This window comes from Anticarsia gemmatalis, chromosome 16 (genome assembly GCF_050436995.1).
Source record: "Anticarsia gemmatalis isolate Benzon Research Colony breed Stoneville strain chromosome 16, ilAntGemm2 primary, whole genome shotgun sequence".
NCBI classification, from domain to species: domain Eukaryota; kingdom Metazoa; phylum Arthropoda; class Insecta; order Lepidoptera; family Erebidae; genus Anticarsia; species Anticarsia gemmatalis.
The window spans coordinates 6598544-6614372 of NC_134760.1; the positions used below are offsets into that span (position 1 = coordinate 6598544).

The 15829-nt window shown below is 33.9% G+C and overlaps 1 protein-coding gene across 2 annotated transcripts in view; it reads left to right on the forward strand.

The window, feature by feature from the left end:
• The first annotated feature begins 326 nt into the window (after nucleotides 1–326).
• The window catches only part of LOC142979314 (synaptotagmin-15-like), a 90495-nt gene continuing 74992 nt past the window's right edge, over nucleotides 327–15829 (forward strand). Inside the window, exon 1 of one of the 2 annotated variants that reach the window (XM_076124163.1) lies at nucleotides 327–413. The gene's annotated coding sequence lies outside the window, so the exon portion shown is untranslated. Of the gene's footprint in view, nucleotides 517–15829 lie in introns of both variants that reach the window. The other variant, XM_076124162.1, reaches the window with a different exon arrangement.

Consider the following 15829-nt stretch of genomic DNA (forward strand, 5'->3'; position numbering starts at 1 on the left):
TAAAATTGTTCTGCGAAACATGACAATAACTTTTTCTTCTTAACTGTCTATGGTTTGGCTCGAATGTTATTTGAAGTATATTCATTCTACAAAGTAGTAATTATTAAACCAAAACAGATAACTTTTGTAACATTTTAATTACTGATTAGTAAACCTAATGAAACGGGTTTTTTACACACTTGTGTAGTTACCACAATCAAACAGTCAGTTGGCGTCACACTCAAAGTTTCGAGAATCTGTACGCGCCCTAACTTTACTTAATGAAAGGAACATGCGCAGTGAACACCTCGTGGAACTTTTCCCGAGCGTTTTCGTCCAGTGCTTTGGCGGTACTTTTGACCTCCGTACGTATACTGGGCTGAGCGAAATATCGCTCGCACTTATACCCCAAGTATAACCACCGGGTGTTATATGTAAGCATTACTAAAAAAACGTAGAAAAGCATGTATTTGTGTGTTTAGAAAGTTCGAAGTAAAATCCCCCTTCAAAAATACGTGTGATTTTTTTTGTGAAACGGTAAGTAACTGTTACCTGTAGTTTCCCTGTGATTTACTAATCACGGCTTATTGAATGAATAGTGGTTATGCATGGGTTTGTTATGAACGATTGACTAACTTCTGAACTTGTCTACTTCTTCGAAGATCTGTGTTCCAACTGACAATGGTTTTAATGTTTGTAGTTACAGAATAACTTGAGAATGTTTGTATTAGAAAAGGAATTGAATTTAGATTGTTATTTGAATTGTGTACTTTTAAACTGTGGATGTGTCTACTATTGATATTGAACTACTTTTTCTTACATCCTTTGTAAGAAAACTTCTTTGATTACTTGTTTTTAGCGGTTTAAATCTTACGCGCGCAACAGTTCGAGCTACATTTTGCACCTTCGGCGTCATTTGAAGCGTCCAGTTGACTCGCGCGTGCTTTTAATTCATAAATAAACGTATTATTATCAGTTTATAAATGTTCCAGATATTTTAATCGAAACTCTATAGATTACTTTGAAACAGATTCTTTTTCGGTATGTAAAAAACGTTATAAGATTGAAAAATAGATACACAGGAGAAAAACATTCCAACAAAACATTAGAAATAGGGCAATTTTATCATATATCGTTTTACGTAACGTTTTTAGGTAATAATACAGTTTTATGAAATATTATTACTTAAAATTGAGAAGACCTAACACTACGCTGCATATAACGTTGTAAAAATACGTGGGTACCCATCATCTTATTAAATCTTCGTTAATTCAACACTTCAGGAGTAGTATGGGTTGTGTCAGTGTAAACGGACGCTTGCCAGAGCCAATTTACGTCATGACTTGCAAATGTAACCGTCCTCAAGAGATCTAATGATAGCGGCCTGAATACCAACGACTTTTCCGGGATATAACGACACTAATGTGATGCAGCTGCATAGAATCTGTATTGGGGTTTAATTCACCGCTTTTGGCTTGAATCGAGCTGTGATTGATTGGGTATTGAAAATATATTTAAAGTATTTGGAGCTGGTTAAAACGAAGTTAAAGTTTTCAATGTTGTGTCGTTATCAACTTACAAATAATAAGCTACATTGATGTTCCAAAAACACGTACTATTTTCGTTCGAAATCTGTGTAGATCTTTTGAGCCATATTTTCCACAATCAAATAGTAAGATTGTAAATTATATAAACGTGTAAGTCTGTGACTTGTGAAAAAGTATTTTCCTTTCTGTGTCGTAAAAATGCACCGGAATGGATTTAGTCGAAATATTATAGTTCATGGCGTGAATTAATACATTTGATACATTTTAATTCGAGAAATATTCTAACGCGAAATTACAGTCATAAAATAACCTTTGAACAGCGTTTTTGGACAGTCGTGGATTACAAAGTATTTCGAAAAAACATTAACATTAAATATCTCGATGTTACAAAAATGTTCTTTAATAAATTAAAATACTGTGTAAAAAGCAAATATTCTAGTCAATTTTCGTTCGACTTTCAGAAATATGCTTCGAATACGTTCTAGACCATCTCTCGTTTCTTTTGTACAATCGTGTTTGTACCTGAATGACGTCAGAATTTATTTCAGTACGTTTTCATACCTTCCTTGAGAAATTCGAAACGTAAAGTTTTGCAAACCTAACCGTACTAATAAGTACTTATGAAATATGAAAAAAACGGTTATAGCCCAACCAATTTAAGATTCGGTTTCGGAAGCCGCCTAACAGGCCGCCATATTGTTTTGTAACAGGAGATTTATCTCAAATTTAGAATACTCGTATTATCATGTCGTCATTTCCTGTTATTCGAAATTCGGATAAGTTTTTCTTCCAATTTGTCTGGTTTATAGTGACCGTTTGAATTGAGACGAAACACTTTAAGTGTTATATTTTTCAATTAAAGTTTTTGTTGCATCAGGTTTTTTTATGTACCGTGATGATGTCACACGCAACGTGACGTGGTTTGACTCCTACACAAACCTCGTATTTAACAACGCACAGTGCTAGACACTTATCTAGATAATTTTAGAATTACCTTTTCCATTCAATCGTAATTGCAGAAAGAACTCTTTCAGTCCCTTTTAGCACCAGTTCCTAGAATTCAAAGAGAGATATTTCCTTTTCTTCGATAAAAACTAATTTAAATCAGTAGCACTTTTTGCCACGCGCCGCAAAGAAAGTGATACCTGAGAGATATTTTTATCCAGCTTAGTATAGAATTAATACTTTGAAGTTTCGTATAATGTTTTGATAAGATAACTTATTCAGTTATTCGGTAGGAAGTAATAAGGCTACGGCGTATGACGTATAAGGAACATGTGACGCATATTGCGTGAGGGAACAGTTCAATATGTGTAGTTTATTCAGGAAAATTGATAAAGGTAATTTAATACAACACGCAACACCCGAATTACAAGCTTGGACTTTGATATGCGCATGTCATCTATGCAATGGATATACAATAATAAACATGTATTTTAATTTAATTCTAAAGTTAGTGTGCTATATAACACTTTCATTATTCATCGTAATCTACCGCCAACGAGTGTTCAACCTAGTGCCAAAGTTCTTCAAGCCACCCGATGGCTTTTGACATGGCTTAACTGCTGTTATCTGAATTAATGAATAAAAAAACTTTTTCGGAAATTTATGAAAACCTCCCCTAGCTGCGCTTACTATTGCCGAAATGTAATTCAACTATCAAAACGTGATTGTATCACAATCCTTTTAAGAAAATATAAACAATTGTTCTAGGAATTGCTTTCAGTTACCCATATATGCCGTACGTGTCCACATTCTAATTTGATACAATACATTCGGAAGCCATCTAACTCTGGTTTATAGGAAGGAAATGGGGAAGCGCAACGGACGTCTATCTGTCACCAGCATCCTCTTTCATCATACAAACTTATGAATGTAATTCGAGACATACACGAGAGCTATCTCACGTATTATGTCATTTCCCTGGATTTCTGTGCGTGCTTTCTTGAAATATTTGCATTTTACGCTTCACCAGGATTGAATACGTGGCAGGAATTTAATAACTTGAGTTTTTTAAGGCGCCTTTTACCGCGGCCGTGAGGATAGCATGTTGTGCCATTTCATTTAAATTTATTAACTACGCCGCAGTTTATTGTCCGCTAGCGAAGGAAGTAATTTACAAATATACCTAATTTATGCAAACGTGCTTTTTATCTTGCACTTACGTGTAATTGAATTTTAAAATTTCATATTATACAATGAATATAGGTTTTTATCCAACGAACTTATTTTGTTAAAATTGAAAATGGGACCTTAAAAATATATATATAATAATAATACTATTTAGAAAGTTTAAGACGGGTTTTAGTATTCATACTGCACAGAAGATTAAAAAGATCATTTCACATCTCGTCCAGACTAAAATGTTTACAAGAAAAATGTAATACCAAATCTTAGGGCAATTTAAGTTTAAATTGCTTTTGTACGTAAACTTTTGAACGGCCATAGATTTAAATTCTGTTAAACAATTTCCTTTGAAATCTAATAATAAGAAACTAACAACAATTTGTTACCTAAAAGTTATAACAGGTAATTTCTAAATAATAAGACTTCCTAACAATCGAAAAATATAATTAACAAGTTTATTTGTCGCAGAAACTTGTGAAGTAACAAGTTAAAGATTATTTGTAGGAATAAAAAAGTTTACACTTCAAAGTTTAATTGAGAGTATACTAGATTTACTAATTACCTTTTTTTATAACAGTCCAATAAAGTACAATGACTATCGGACTTTTTATTTCGATGTTCCATGACTTGCAGACGCAATTTTGATGTTCATGGCTACATGGAACATCGAAATTGTAACGAAACTTCGGATTAATGAAACATTAGGCCATTGCAGATCTGAGTAGGTACTAGACAGAACGTAATTCATATTTCTTAGAACTGGATAAAATAAAATATAAAATAAATTTAACCCATTACTGTCCCACTGCTGGGCAAGGGTCTCCTCCCGTAATGAGGGAGGGGTTAGGCCTTGAGTCCACCACGCTGGCCAAGTGCGGGACTTTGCATGCCCTCAATAAATGTATTAAACAAATTTTAGGCATGCAAGGTTTCCTCACGATGTTTTCCTTCACCGTTGGAGCATGTGACAATTATTTCTAATACACACATAACTTCGAAAAGTCATTGGTGTGTTGCCTTGGGTTCGAACCTGCGACCACTTGCGTGGGAGGTGTCAACTTATACCACTCGGCTATCACTGCTATAGATATAATATAAAAAATCTTTTTAGTTCTAAACTGCCAAAGTTCCATACGTAACATCATGCCAACATTCTAATAGGATGCCCTTTAACCAAAGGTTATCTAAAATCTTATTCTTAAGCGATAAAAGTATTCTAATATTATTTGGTAAACCCCCATCGTACATGCGACGTGTCTGTGCTAAAATTGAATCACCCAATTTTGTGTGACGTACAACGTATAGAAGTGTGTTTGCTTTAACGGGACCAGTTGAGAACCTTTCAGAATTACATTACTGAAGTGAACAAGCAAGGGAATAACAAGGATATAGTATTTAAGATAACTGTTTTGATGAAAGCTATAGTCTTTAGTGACGAGTTAAAATGGAAACGTAAGCACTGATGAAATATCCTTTAAATATATTAGGTGTGATTCTATAGACGAATTTTGATGATAGACTTAGACTTGCTTTCCAAAGAAAATCGTTGAAAACTTTAAATCCGGTTTACTTAAGAATGTCAGATGTAAAGTTACTATTTATGTGATTGATTTGATTTTTACTTTCCAAAACCATAACCAAACCATGCCATAGCCAGTTTTTACTTGTATTTCAACAATTTTACATGAAAAATTTTACACATACAATGACACCTAGAGAAGAAATCCGCGCTTAAGATTATTACGATTCTTAATTTTCTGTCGAATTTCGTTAAATATACTTAAAAAAAATGTTCACAAAAAGTTATCTGCGTCTAAATGATTTTGTTGCTTTTTGTAAAAAAAAAACAATAAAACTACATAATAACTGAGCTATTATGTGCTATATTTGATAACAATAAATGCCTAAACGTGTCGAAATTCAACTGAGTTATTGTGAAGTCGATTTTATTTACAGTTATGCTTAATAGCGTCCCAGAGGATATTGTGGGCGGATTGTTAGGCAATATGATTGTTTGAACTCGTGTAATAGTCAGAATAGGCATGAATATAGAATAGATAATTTAGGTTTTTACTTTCATAGCGTATTAAGTGTTATATGTTACTTTACCTAATAGGCAAGCGTTATCTTAAAGGCAACAATAAATATAGTTTAATTTAGTTACTTTTGGGGCCAACATGGCCTTAGATTCACAAACATACCATAATATTAAGACTTTTCCCATAAGGTTAGGCAAAGTCCAAAGAATATTAACTACGTGGACAATAATGTCCAGTTTTAAAATTTCTAAAACAAAACACATAAAACAGCTAGGAAACACAACATTCTCAAAAATACTTTCATATTAACCTTCTAACGCAATCATAGTTGTGTAACAACTATCATCAAAATACGTCTATAGAATCATATTTATTGGATTACTTGTCGCCAATGCTTTTGACAGTTCCTAACTTCAGGAAATAGCGATACGATTCTTTGTAATATTTTATTTGGTTTTCCTGTTAAACTGGGTCACTGCAATATGGGCCAGGACAACCCAAATTGAATCCCAAGGCGATCTCCCTAGGGATAGCACCACAGGTATTTGCATAAATTATATGTTTTATTGTTTATTTTTACTGCCAACTATGATCATGGGGTCTCGGGCCCTATTCCGGGATCGGGAAAAGTACTATTGGCCTTTTCTAATTTAATTTTGAATATCTTTCGGAGTTTGGGTACGTGTAATTATGCCAATAGGCTTGCCTCTTATTACATGGGACTAACATCATTATGGCGAGACGTTGGCGTATTTTTTACACCTATACCCTAACCTTTGGGTATAATAGGCGTAATGTTATGTACGTATGTTATTGTTTATTTCGATTCTTATCGAAGCGATGACGAATTAACTCAATGGCTGCGGTTTGTTGAAGTGTTACGAAATATACTATTACAGAATAATTTGTTGTTTATTTTGTTTGTTAACGATTATAATGACAACTATAACCTTGAATGTAATGTTCAATTATTGTGGGCGAAGTAAAGCCCCTGTAAAGCGATAATGTATTGGAGTGGTGTAATGTTGTTGGCTACTATTATTCTTCAGAAGGCTTGCTACCAATTTATAAGATAGTGGTCGCTTATTTTAATAAATTATCAAATCTCAAACAGTTGCATTTTAATTATTAATCATAACTTTTGAACTTTCACGTTGCATGTTTAATGTATAATAGAATACGGGAATTAACGCGAACACACATTTTACCTTAAAATGCCTAACATTTCGGCGCAGGTTAATATAGTAGTAATAGTGATGAAAAGAAAACAAGCCTCGAAGCAATATTTTAAAGTCTTGTCGAACAAAGTTCTTAATTAGTAATTTAATTAATGAATCTAAATGTAACTCCAACATGTATATACATTTATTGCATCCACATTTTTAAATTTCAAAACATGCCCCTATTTCGTAAAGACGACTTGTACCGGTAGTAGGTATATGAGTCAAGACGCTAATTAAAAGAAATTGGGTTACCGACATAATAACCAAGTAGCAACGAAAAGAGTAATTGTGAAACACGTGAGGAATACCGTTAGAAAGGATTTGAACTTCCGACCTTTACGAATGCTTTCACGTTTAACTTTTGACCTATCTTTGTTGTACCGCAAATTGGCTTTCAGAGGAAATTTCAAACGGAACTGGCTGGTTAAAATAAACGGCTGTAACTTTAAACTAATGTTCGCATAATGTATATTGTTCGGAGTCATGCTATGTGGGCATTATAAATAGTACTGTATGGTTTTACATGCAGAAGTTTTGCATAAAGCGATAAAGAGGCTGGTTAAATCACCATAAGATGGCTTCTGATAAACTTGCATGGTAGGAAACATTTAAGAATGCAAGCTAGTTGTGCTACTCTTTCAACACTTCATTTTATTTTTTTCTTCAACTTAATGATGTGAATAGAAAAAATACATTTATATCAAAACTATTTTTGGCTGAAACTATTTAAGTACCCAGAAAAAAATTACGTCAACTTAATATCACGGTACCCAGAAGCAGTATTATGTCAACATAATGCCATCAAAAACATTCTGTAAAAATCCCCAGGTCTCGCAGCTCAGACTCAGTCTGTCTGCCGTAAAAAGTTGTGAGATTTATATATGTAATACCAAATCGAGTAATCTATTTAGTCTCTACTTAAAGGACCTTCTGCCTTAAGTTATTACATAAGTTATTATCATGCCAGTATAATATCCCAAAAAATATCCGATATATCCGATGCACTACCGACCGCACCATGGAGGCAGTCACTATTAATAAAGAGCTCTATTAATTATCTCTCAAGATTTCTCGTGCAAGTTTAATGCTTCTTACAATAGGTTTGCTCATGGCTTGTTATGTGCGTTAGTGCGGTTAATACGTCACTCAGCAGCAATTTACTCGAGTGGATACAATTATGTTTGTGGTAGCTTAGTTGTGAACTATGATCTTATTATATTGATCAGATTTTAATATACAGCATTACATTTTAGTTCTGGGGTTTTTAAACTTACATTTTTTATTTTTGCTTATTTAACGTTGAAATTATGCATTACGCCTCTTGCGTTTTACGATTCCTAAGTTGTAAGAAAAGTACTTATATATGCTTAGAACTTTTTGGAGTACACATAAGGTTCTTTAAATTTGTGTTTTGTGAGCAAATAACAGTGATGTATCAATGCAGGTAATCTAAATACGGCATGATCTATACTATGATTGTTTGTTTGTTTGTTTGAACGCGCTAATCTCAGGAACTACTGGTCTGATTTGAAAAATTCTTTCAGTGTTAGATAGTCCATTTATCGAGGAAGGCTATAGGCTATATATCATCACGCTAGGACCAAAAGGAGCAGAGTTGCAATAAAAAATGTTACAAAAACAGAGAAAGTTTTGACCCATTCTCTCTTATGTGACGCATGCGAAGTTGCGCGGGTAAGCTAGTACAAAATAATTGAAATAGTCTGTTTACCGTAAGTGATTATTATCATACTAAATATTTTGGTTTGAAAGCCAACAAACGCGGTTCGCTCGCTGAATTATTGATAAACCACAAAATCTAACGCGGCTAACATAATTTAAAAGCAAATATGTAATAATATTTACACAAATAGGTAGAGTTAGGTCGTTCGTCCAAATAAACACATTGTAGTTATTAATACTATTAAAAATATTAAGCCCATATTATTTTTATATTTTAATCAAGCCTTAGCCCACAACTCCGTCTGCTTGAGCAGTTATATTGCTTAGCATCCGTTTTTTTCTCTCTCTCGTTAGATTTCCGGGATGAAAACTATCTCATGTACTTTCTTGGGTCTTTAATTATCCTTGTACAAAAAAAATAGCCAAATCGGCTCACCCCCGGTTTCTGAGTACATTTAGCGGTTGTTTATCTATTCAAAAGCGTTTTTTTTGTATGAGTTTTGACGCTATTGAATAGATAAACTACCGTTAAATGTACTCAGAAAACGGAGGCGAGTAAGTTTCGCATTTAGAGGTTATATCATATATCATATCATATCATTGTACAAGTATAAAGTAGCTCCCAAAACATATTTCATAGCTTATATCGCGTATACTCGACACCTACCAAATTGCTATGCAGAGCAATCTAACCGAACTTGATACGAGGCGTTAAAGTGTTAACAAGGCCTGTTGCTGCAGGCCCCACATACTGTATGACAAAGTTATGCGTTACACTACGTGGATAAACCAGTAGCACGATTTTGTACAACTGAAACTGTTAAACTATCTATAGTATCGAGAGGTAGACCTTTAAAATGTAGGGCAAAAGTTTTGAGTTGTTTATTATCTGAGGTTTCGAAGAGCACTATTACCTACTACCTATTATCTATACTAATTTATACTCCTATACTAATATTATAAAGCTGAAGAGTTTGTTTGTTTGTTTGAAAGCGCTAATCTCAGGAACTACTGGTTCGATTTTAAAAATTCTTTCAGTGTTAGTTAGCCCATTTATCGAGGAAGGCTATAACATCACGCTGCGGCTATTAGGAGCGGAGTAGTAACGAAAAATGTTACAAAATCGGGGAACATTTTGACCCAGTGTCTCTTAAGTGTCGCAAGCGAAGTTGCACGGGGCAGCTTGTGGTATCTTTATGATACCACAAGCTGCCCCGCGCAACTAGCCATAAGGTATAGAAAGTGTATCGGATGATACATTTTATACTTATAGTGTCTCAACACTATAAGTTAAATCATAGAAAACATGTATAAACTTTTTAGGCCAGGGTTAGGTGATTGATTTCTATGAGACTTCCCTCCGTAGCCGGATATCGTTCAATATAACATTATTTTGATAAACTGTGTTAATAACACATCTCTAATCACACTTCTGTTTATTTGATAATAATACAGTTCACTAAATGTTATTGTTCTTGTACAAGTTCAAGGTCGAGTTATCGCAAAATAATGAGCGCAGATATCAATTACTGTGTCAATAATACATAATACATATCACCTAAACTAAAGTAAATAAAGCGGCACGTTTTGGTAATTTCCCAGTTTTAGCAAATAATCACAATTTTTATCGGAAATAAATACAACACATTTTTGTATACAAAACTATATGAATTGCGTGATGATATAGTCCGAAAACATCGTGGTGCAACTTTGCATACATGAGACCATAGTAAACCTTCTTTAAAAAAAATTCGAGATTCATTTCTTGAAGGTGTGACACGTTCCCAACCCGCAATTGGTCTCAAGGTCTAACCACCTCTTATTACGAGAGGAGACCCTTGCCCAGCAGTGGGACATTAATGGGTTAAATTTATCTTTTGTTTTAATAATATTTATGTGACATATCGTGTAAAGTGAAAAGCTGACAAAATAACCCTTAGTTTACGAAACGTGGCGTTTTTCATAGCAGTGATATAAAGCCTTAGTATAGCCCAATTTGTCCTGAGCGCGATATAGTAAGGGACGCGGGCAGGTTTCGTAAGTCACCCGGACCCATGAATTTTCTAGCAGCTCACGTCGTTCTAGAGACGTTTGCTTTTGTCCGTTTTTGTTGTTCCTTGCATTCACAACACTGTTTACTTTCCTTATTTGTACGGTGGAATTATCTTAGTAATCCGGTTTTTACTTTGTGAGAAAGTATAAACAGAAAAGTTAATGTATGGTATACAACGACCTGTATCGTTGAAGGGAAGAATCTAAGTTGATAATATTTCGTTTGATCTTTGCAAACAGGTTTCGCGTTCTGTATATTAAACAAATGTGAAGGGATTTCATAAATATTTTTTAGTATCTGCCCTGCTATTTTGTTTGAGAGGAAAGAAACTCGCAAAGTTCTGCTTTAGAGAGCAATAAAAATTAATTCTCTCGTAACAAACTTTCACTGGTGGATTCATCGATCAATATTGCACCATATTGGTACTGAAGTATTGAAAGAAAACTTTTAGAGATGTCAGTAGAAACATGACAAATATCAACTCACGAAGAACAAATGCTCCTTGCATTCCGCATTGTGTGCCTTGTGTACATTCCGAGGAAAAGAACTGTAAATAAAAATGGCTGTTATGAAACGAGCACGTTTATTCAAAGTTTTCTTGTATTCAGCGAGAAACGGGCTCTATTGTACACTAGTGTCAGCTTTTCAACACATTTTCAAATTGTCATTTTCTTACGTGGAGTATTCGGAGTGCAGGGACTTAATGAGATTGCGACTTGAATACATACATAAAGTATATTTTTTCCTAAGATAGCAAGCACTGTAAGCAGATACCAGAGAACACTATTTGGTACCATCACCATAAATTTATTTTACTTCATTCACATCCATATATGCATACGGGAGTAAGTTAAAGTTCATACCTCGATGCAGGGTTGTATGTACCCAGATCTGAGCGGTTTCAATGCATATTGATTTTAAATGAACTTGAACCGCTTGAATGAAATGACTCACTGACTTGTAACTATCGGGTTTAATCTCATCGTATATGTTCAGCTTTTATTCCATTTGACAATATACAAGAGTATTTTCTAGAATTCACTTGTAATTATATTTGCCGTGAAGCAAAATATACATTGTACATACATTTTTGTATTTATTCAAGCTCATATCGTTTAATTCTACTAACTGGATCGTGAATAAATAAGGACGTTATTATACTTCGTGTGGGATATCTTCAAACAAAATGTTCTTGAATATTTACAAAGTAATTTTAAAGAACGACTCAGGTCTAAAATAAGAATCGATTTAGTTCTAACCCGTGTTTCAATGCCTTCAGGGAAAGTTGTTGTCTACGATGTTTACGTGTCCAGTTCATTGAAATTTTAATGCGTTTTGCGTCACTTCTTTCTATAGAAATTTTAAATAACGTAGATTTCTTAGTAGTTGGTATACTCGTAATATATGTATGTTGATACCGATACGTCATTAATGTTTTGTGCATAGATATGACGTCATCATTCGAAGGTTACGTATACAGTTTAACTGAAAAAATGTCATTGGTATTTTTGTCTATTATTATAACGAAGAAAATTTCGGTTCTAACTGTTAGTCAGTCTAGTCTTCCATCCAAACTAATTTGGAGTTAGTTTCCAATCTCACCAGATGCAGCTGAATACCAGTGTTTTACTTAGAGCGACTGCCTATCTGACCTTCACAACCCAGTTACCTGGGATATAACACGATATCCTTAACGTCAGAGATCGATCCATACGGTTGTTAACTAAGCCACGAGCTCCACAAAATCTTGGTTCTAACAATATCATCACTATCATTTATGTAGGTACTCAAATCTAAGGCTAATATGGATTATTTTGAATACATTTCTACATAGTATAACTAGTTAATTATACCCAATTGTTTTCGATATTGATCAAGTTGTTAAAAAGCTTCATACATTTTTTGCTCGAGATTTTATTTTCCAAATTGCCGTCACAACAACGATGTAATTACATGTTTCGTTGAAGCAAATTACACATATAACTGCGACCTAGCATACATCAGTGTAATACAACCTCTCATTTTTCTCCCTCATATTATCACGGCTTGGTAAACAACATTTACACTACACGTTACTCTAGTCATATGAAGTCATAATCTATGTCATAAGTATGACTACAGATATGTGTATATACAGTAGTATTTCAAATGTATTTTTACAAATATAAGCAGAAATGACTGTAGCGATCGAGTATTTGGTTAAATGTATATGGGCAGAGATTTATTTATTTTGATTTTTTAGTCTATATGAATATGATAACGATATTTCTAAATTAGTTAATTTAATATTTGGTGAAGTCATTACTCCGCTCCCATAAATTTTAGCGACATAATAGTTGTTGTAAGACGATTTCAAGTTCGTGGATAAAATAGTGATTTTATTGCTCTTACTGATGACTCTATACATCATGATAATAATATTAGGTCGGGGAAAAGTCTTTCCGCATTATAGTACGAGTATGTATGAACTTGTAATAAAATCTTTTCTCTATATTAAAATGCTCGATATTTGGGTACCTAACGAGCTCACTGAAAGAAACCTAATGAACCGTGTACTCATTTGTGTTCATACATACTATAATGTGAAAAGACTTTTTCTCCGACCTAATATGTCCATGTAAAAACCTTAGGCTAAAACTATGCAACTAAAATTGCCAGCTGGTTTAGAAGCGTGAAAATCCCACTTTGTACAGGATCACGAGATAAACTGATTACATAGGTAAAGTAAACTATATGGCGTAGGTGTGTTCTCGCCAGGGTTCAAACCGCACCACATAATTGAATCAGAGGCCAATCAAAATCTCCCTCCGTCAATAAAAAGAGAAAGTTTACTAAAATGAATATTTCAATTTTCACGTTTTTGTATAAAAAATATCGATTATAGGTTTGCGTGAGGAGATAAATAGATTGGTGATGCTGTGTGCTAGGTCATTGGTCACTTTATTCATGTAAACAATAATTAAGTTTGTGTTTTTTACCCGTTTACTCTAAACAATGGCATTTTTCATTGCATGCCTTAATGAGTAGCTCGATTCTTTACTACTGCCGACTACAGACAACCGGCTTATCATCGAGATTTTTTTTAGGAAAATCCGATCAGAGCCGCTGACTGCCACGTAGAAACTATTTTGGCAGTACATTCTAAATTGCAAATTTTCGATACTCAATAGAACAGACTATACAGAATTGCGCCAGTGAATGTGTTTTTTACCAGCCAGTACTATGTAATACTAGGGGTATGCCTGGATAATACTTTCGGTTTCAATTTAATCTAACCTGAACGTTACAAAAGCCTACCAATTCAAATACGCAAACAATTTTCTTAAAGAATCCATTCGTTTTAGTTTTCTTATTCACGTGAAAGAAACTTTCAAATCAGAAAGCTTTGATGCTCTAACAGCCTTAAAAAGACCTTCAACTAACACGAAAGCAAATCCAACAAAAGTATAGGGAATGAAGTTTTTGCAAAAAGGAAAGTTGTGACAACAAATCGGTGAAATCTTATTTAATACCACTTTAGGTGTGATGTTCCGAAATAGGGTAAAGTTTTAACATGGATTCCCAATGCGAGGAAAAGTGAAAGTTAAGAGATTATAATTTTGTGTGTATTAAAAATAACGACGTAAGGCTTTTTAGTTGGTATAACATAATATTGGTATTGATAATAGTAAACATTGTAACAGAATCCTCAGTATTTGAATCATATTTAAATGTGCTAAAAATATTTTAAGGCCGATTTCATACCGCTATAGAATATCAAAATGGCGCAAGTTCTTTATTTTCTGTTTAGTTTAGCCCATAAAACTTTTAAAATGGTGGTTATGTGACTTCCGCTCACGCCTGCTGTACATAGCTAATTATTATTCTTTTAATTACTTTATTCCCTTCCATTATAATTCTAAAAACCTTTTCACAACAATAATCATTTCATATGCATTTGCAGTATTAACAAAAATGGCCGCTGGTTGAATATCGGTCCGGAAAACCTTAATTTTCACACTCTGTACAGTTAGTTACTTTTCAATCGACGGCTATTGTCACGTACCTACATAATAGCTTTGATAGATATTAACGTGGCTTTATATGACGTCATCATGGCTGATCGTCGCTTACCGAGAAGCAGCCTGCAAATAGGGTACGTTTATATAACCTTAATTGTAAGATGTGACCTGACAATCTAAACATCATACGCTACCTTAGCAGGTTTCAATTAGTTCAAGAAGCTATCTTGTGTTATCTTCGATAACGTAAACAATTCTGTATAAGCTTGTTTTGTACTAAACGCGGTGTGAAAGAAACGACGTAATAGGAAAAACTTGTAAGACGTGACCCTAAGAATAAGGATTTTTAATTGCAACCAAAGAATACTCTTTGCCTCAGAACTTATTTGCGCAAAACCAGAGATGGAAATCTGTTTTTACGGATCTGATCATATGGGTAATGACTTGCAAATAGGTTAGGTGAGCAGTATCCGTAACCGACTCTGTATAATGCAAGGCAATTTTAAACCATTGTATAAAATTGCGTTCTCTCGTCTCTGCCCACGCCCCTATGGATAAAAGGCGTGATTTAATGTTAGTATGGACGTATATTTACGTTTATGTAAGTGTAAGTCGATAAAAATATTTGAATATTTCAAATAATACAAAGAGGATCCAACCACATTTCGATATTTTTTCTAGCAAGAAATATTGTCTTGCCCTAAACATATTCCTTGACGCGAAATCAAATTTCATATTCAATACAAAAAACAAGATGTAACTTTACCCGAATTGGATGGAAAGGATAATATATATTTATCTTTGTGAATGATAAGAATAATTTCGAATGAAACTAGAATCGTAATAGCCCTTTTCTTAAGAAATCTTTAAATACGTAGCTAGCCAGTCATATTGAGAGTTTAACACTTAAAATGTACTTAAATATTGTTACTTTTAGGTATCCACTGACGATGCTAATCAGGATTTAAAAGAAATTTTGTCAACAGCAAGCCGATTGTCAATAGGCGAAAAAGTAGTAGAAAATTGCGGTAAGCCGGGTATAGTTTTGGGAAATAACACATTTGTACAATCAATTTCATGCGCTGATAATCGTGTTGGTAACATGGCAATTCAAGAACTTTTAAGCGTGCAAGATTTCATCACAATGTTTGTTATACACTACATTTTAAAAAGACATATG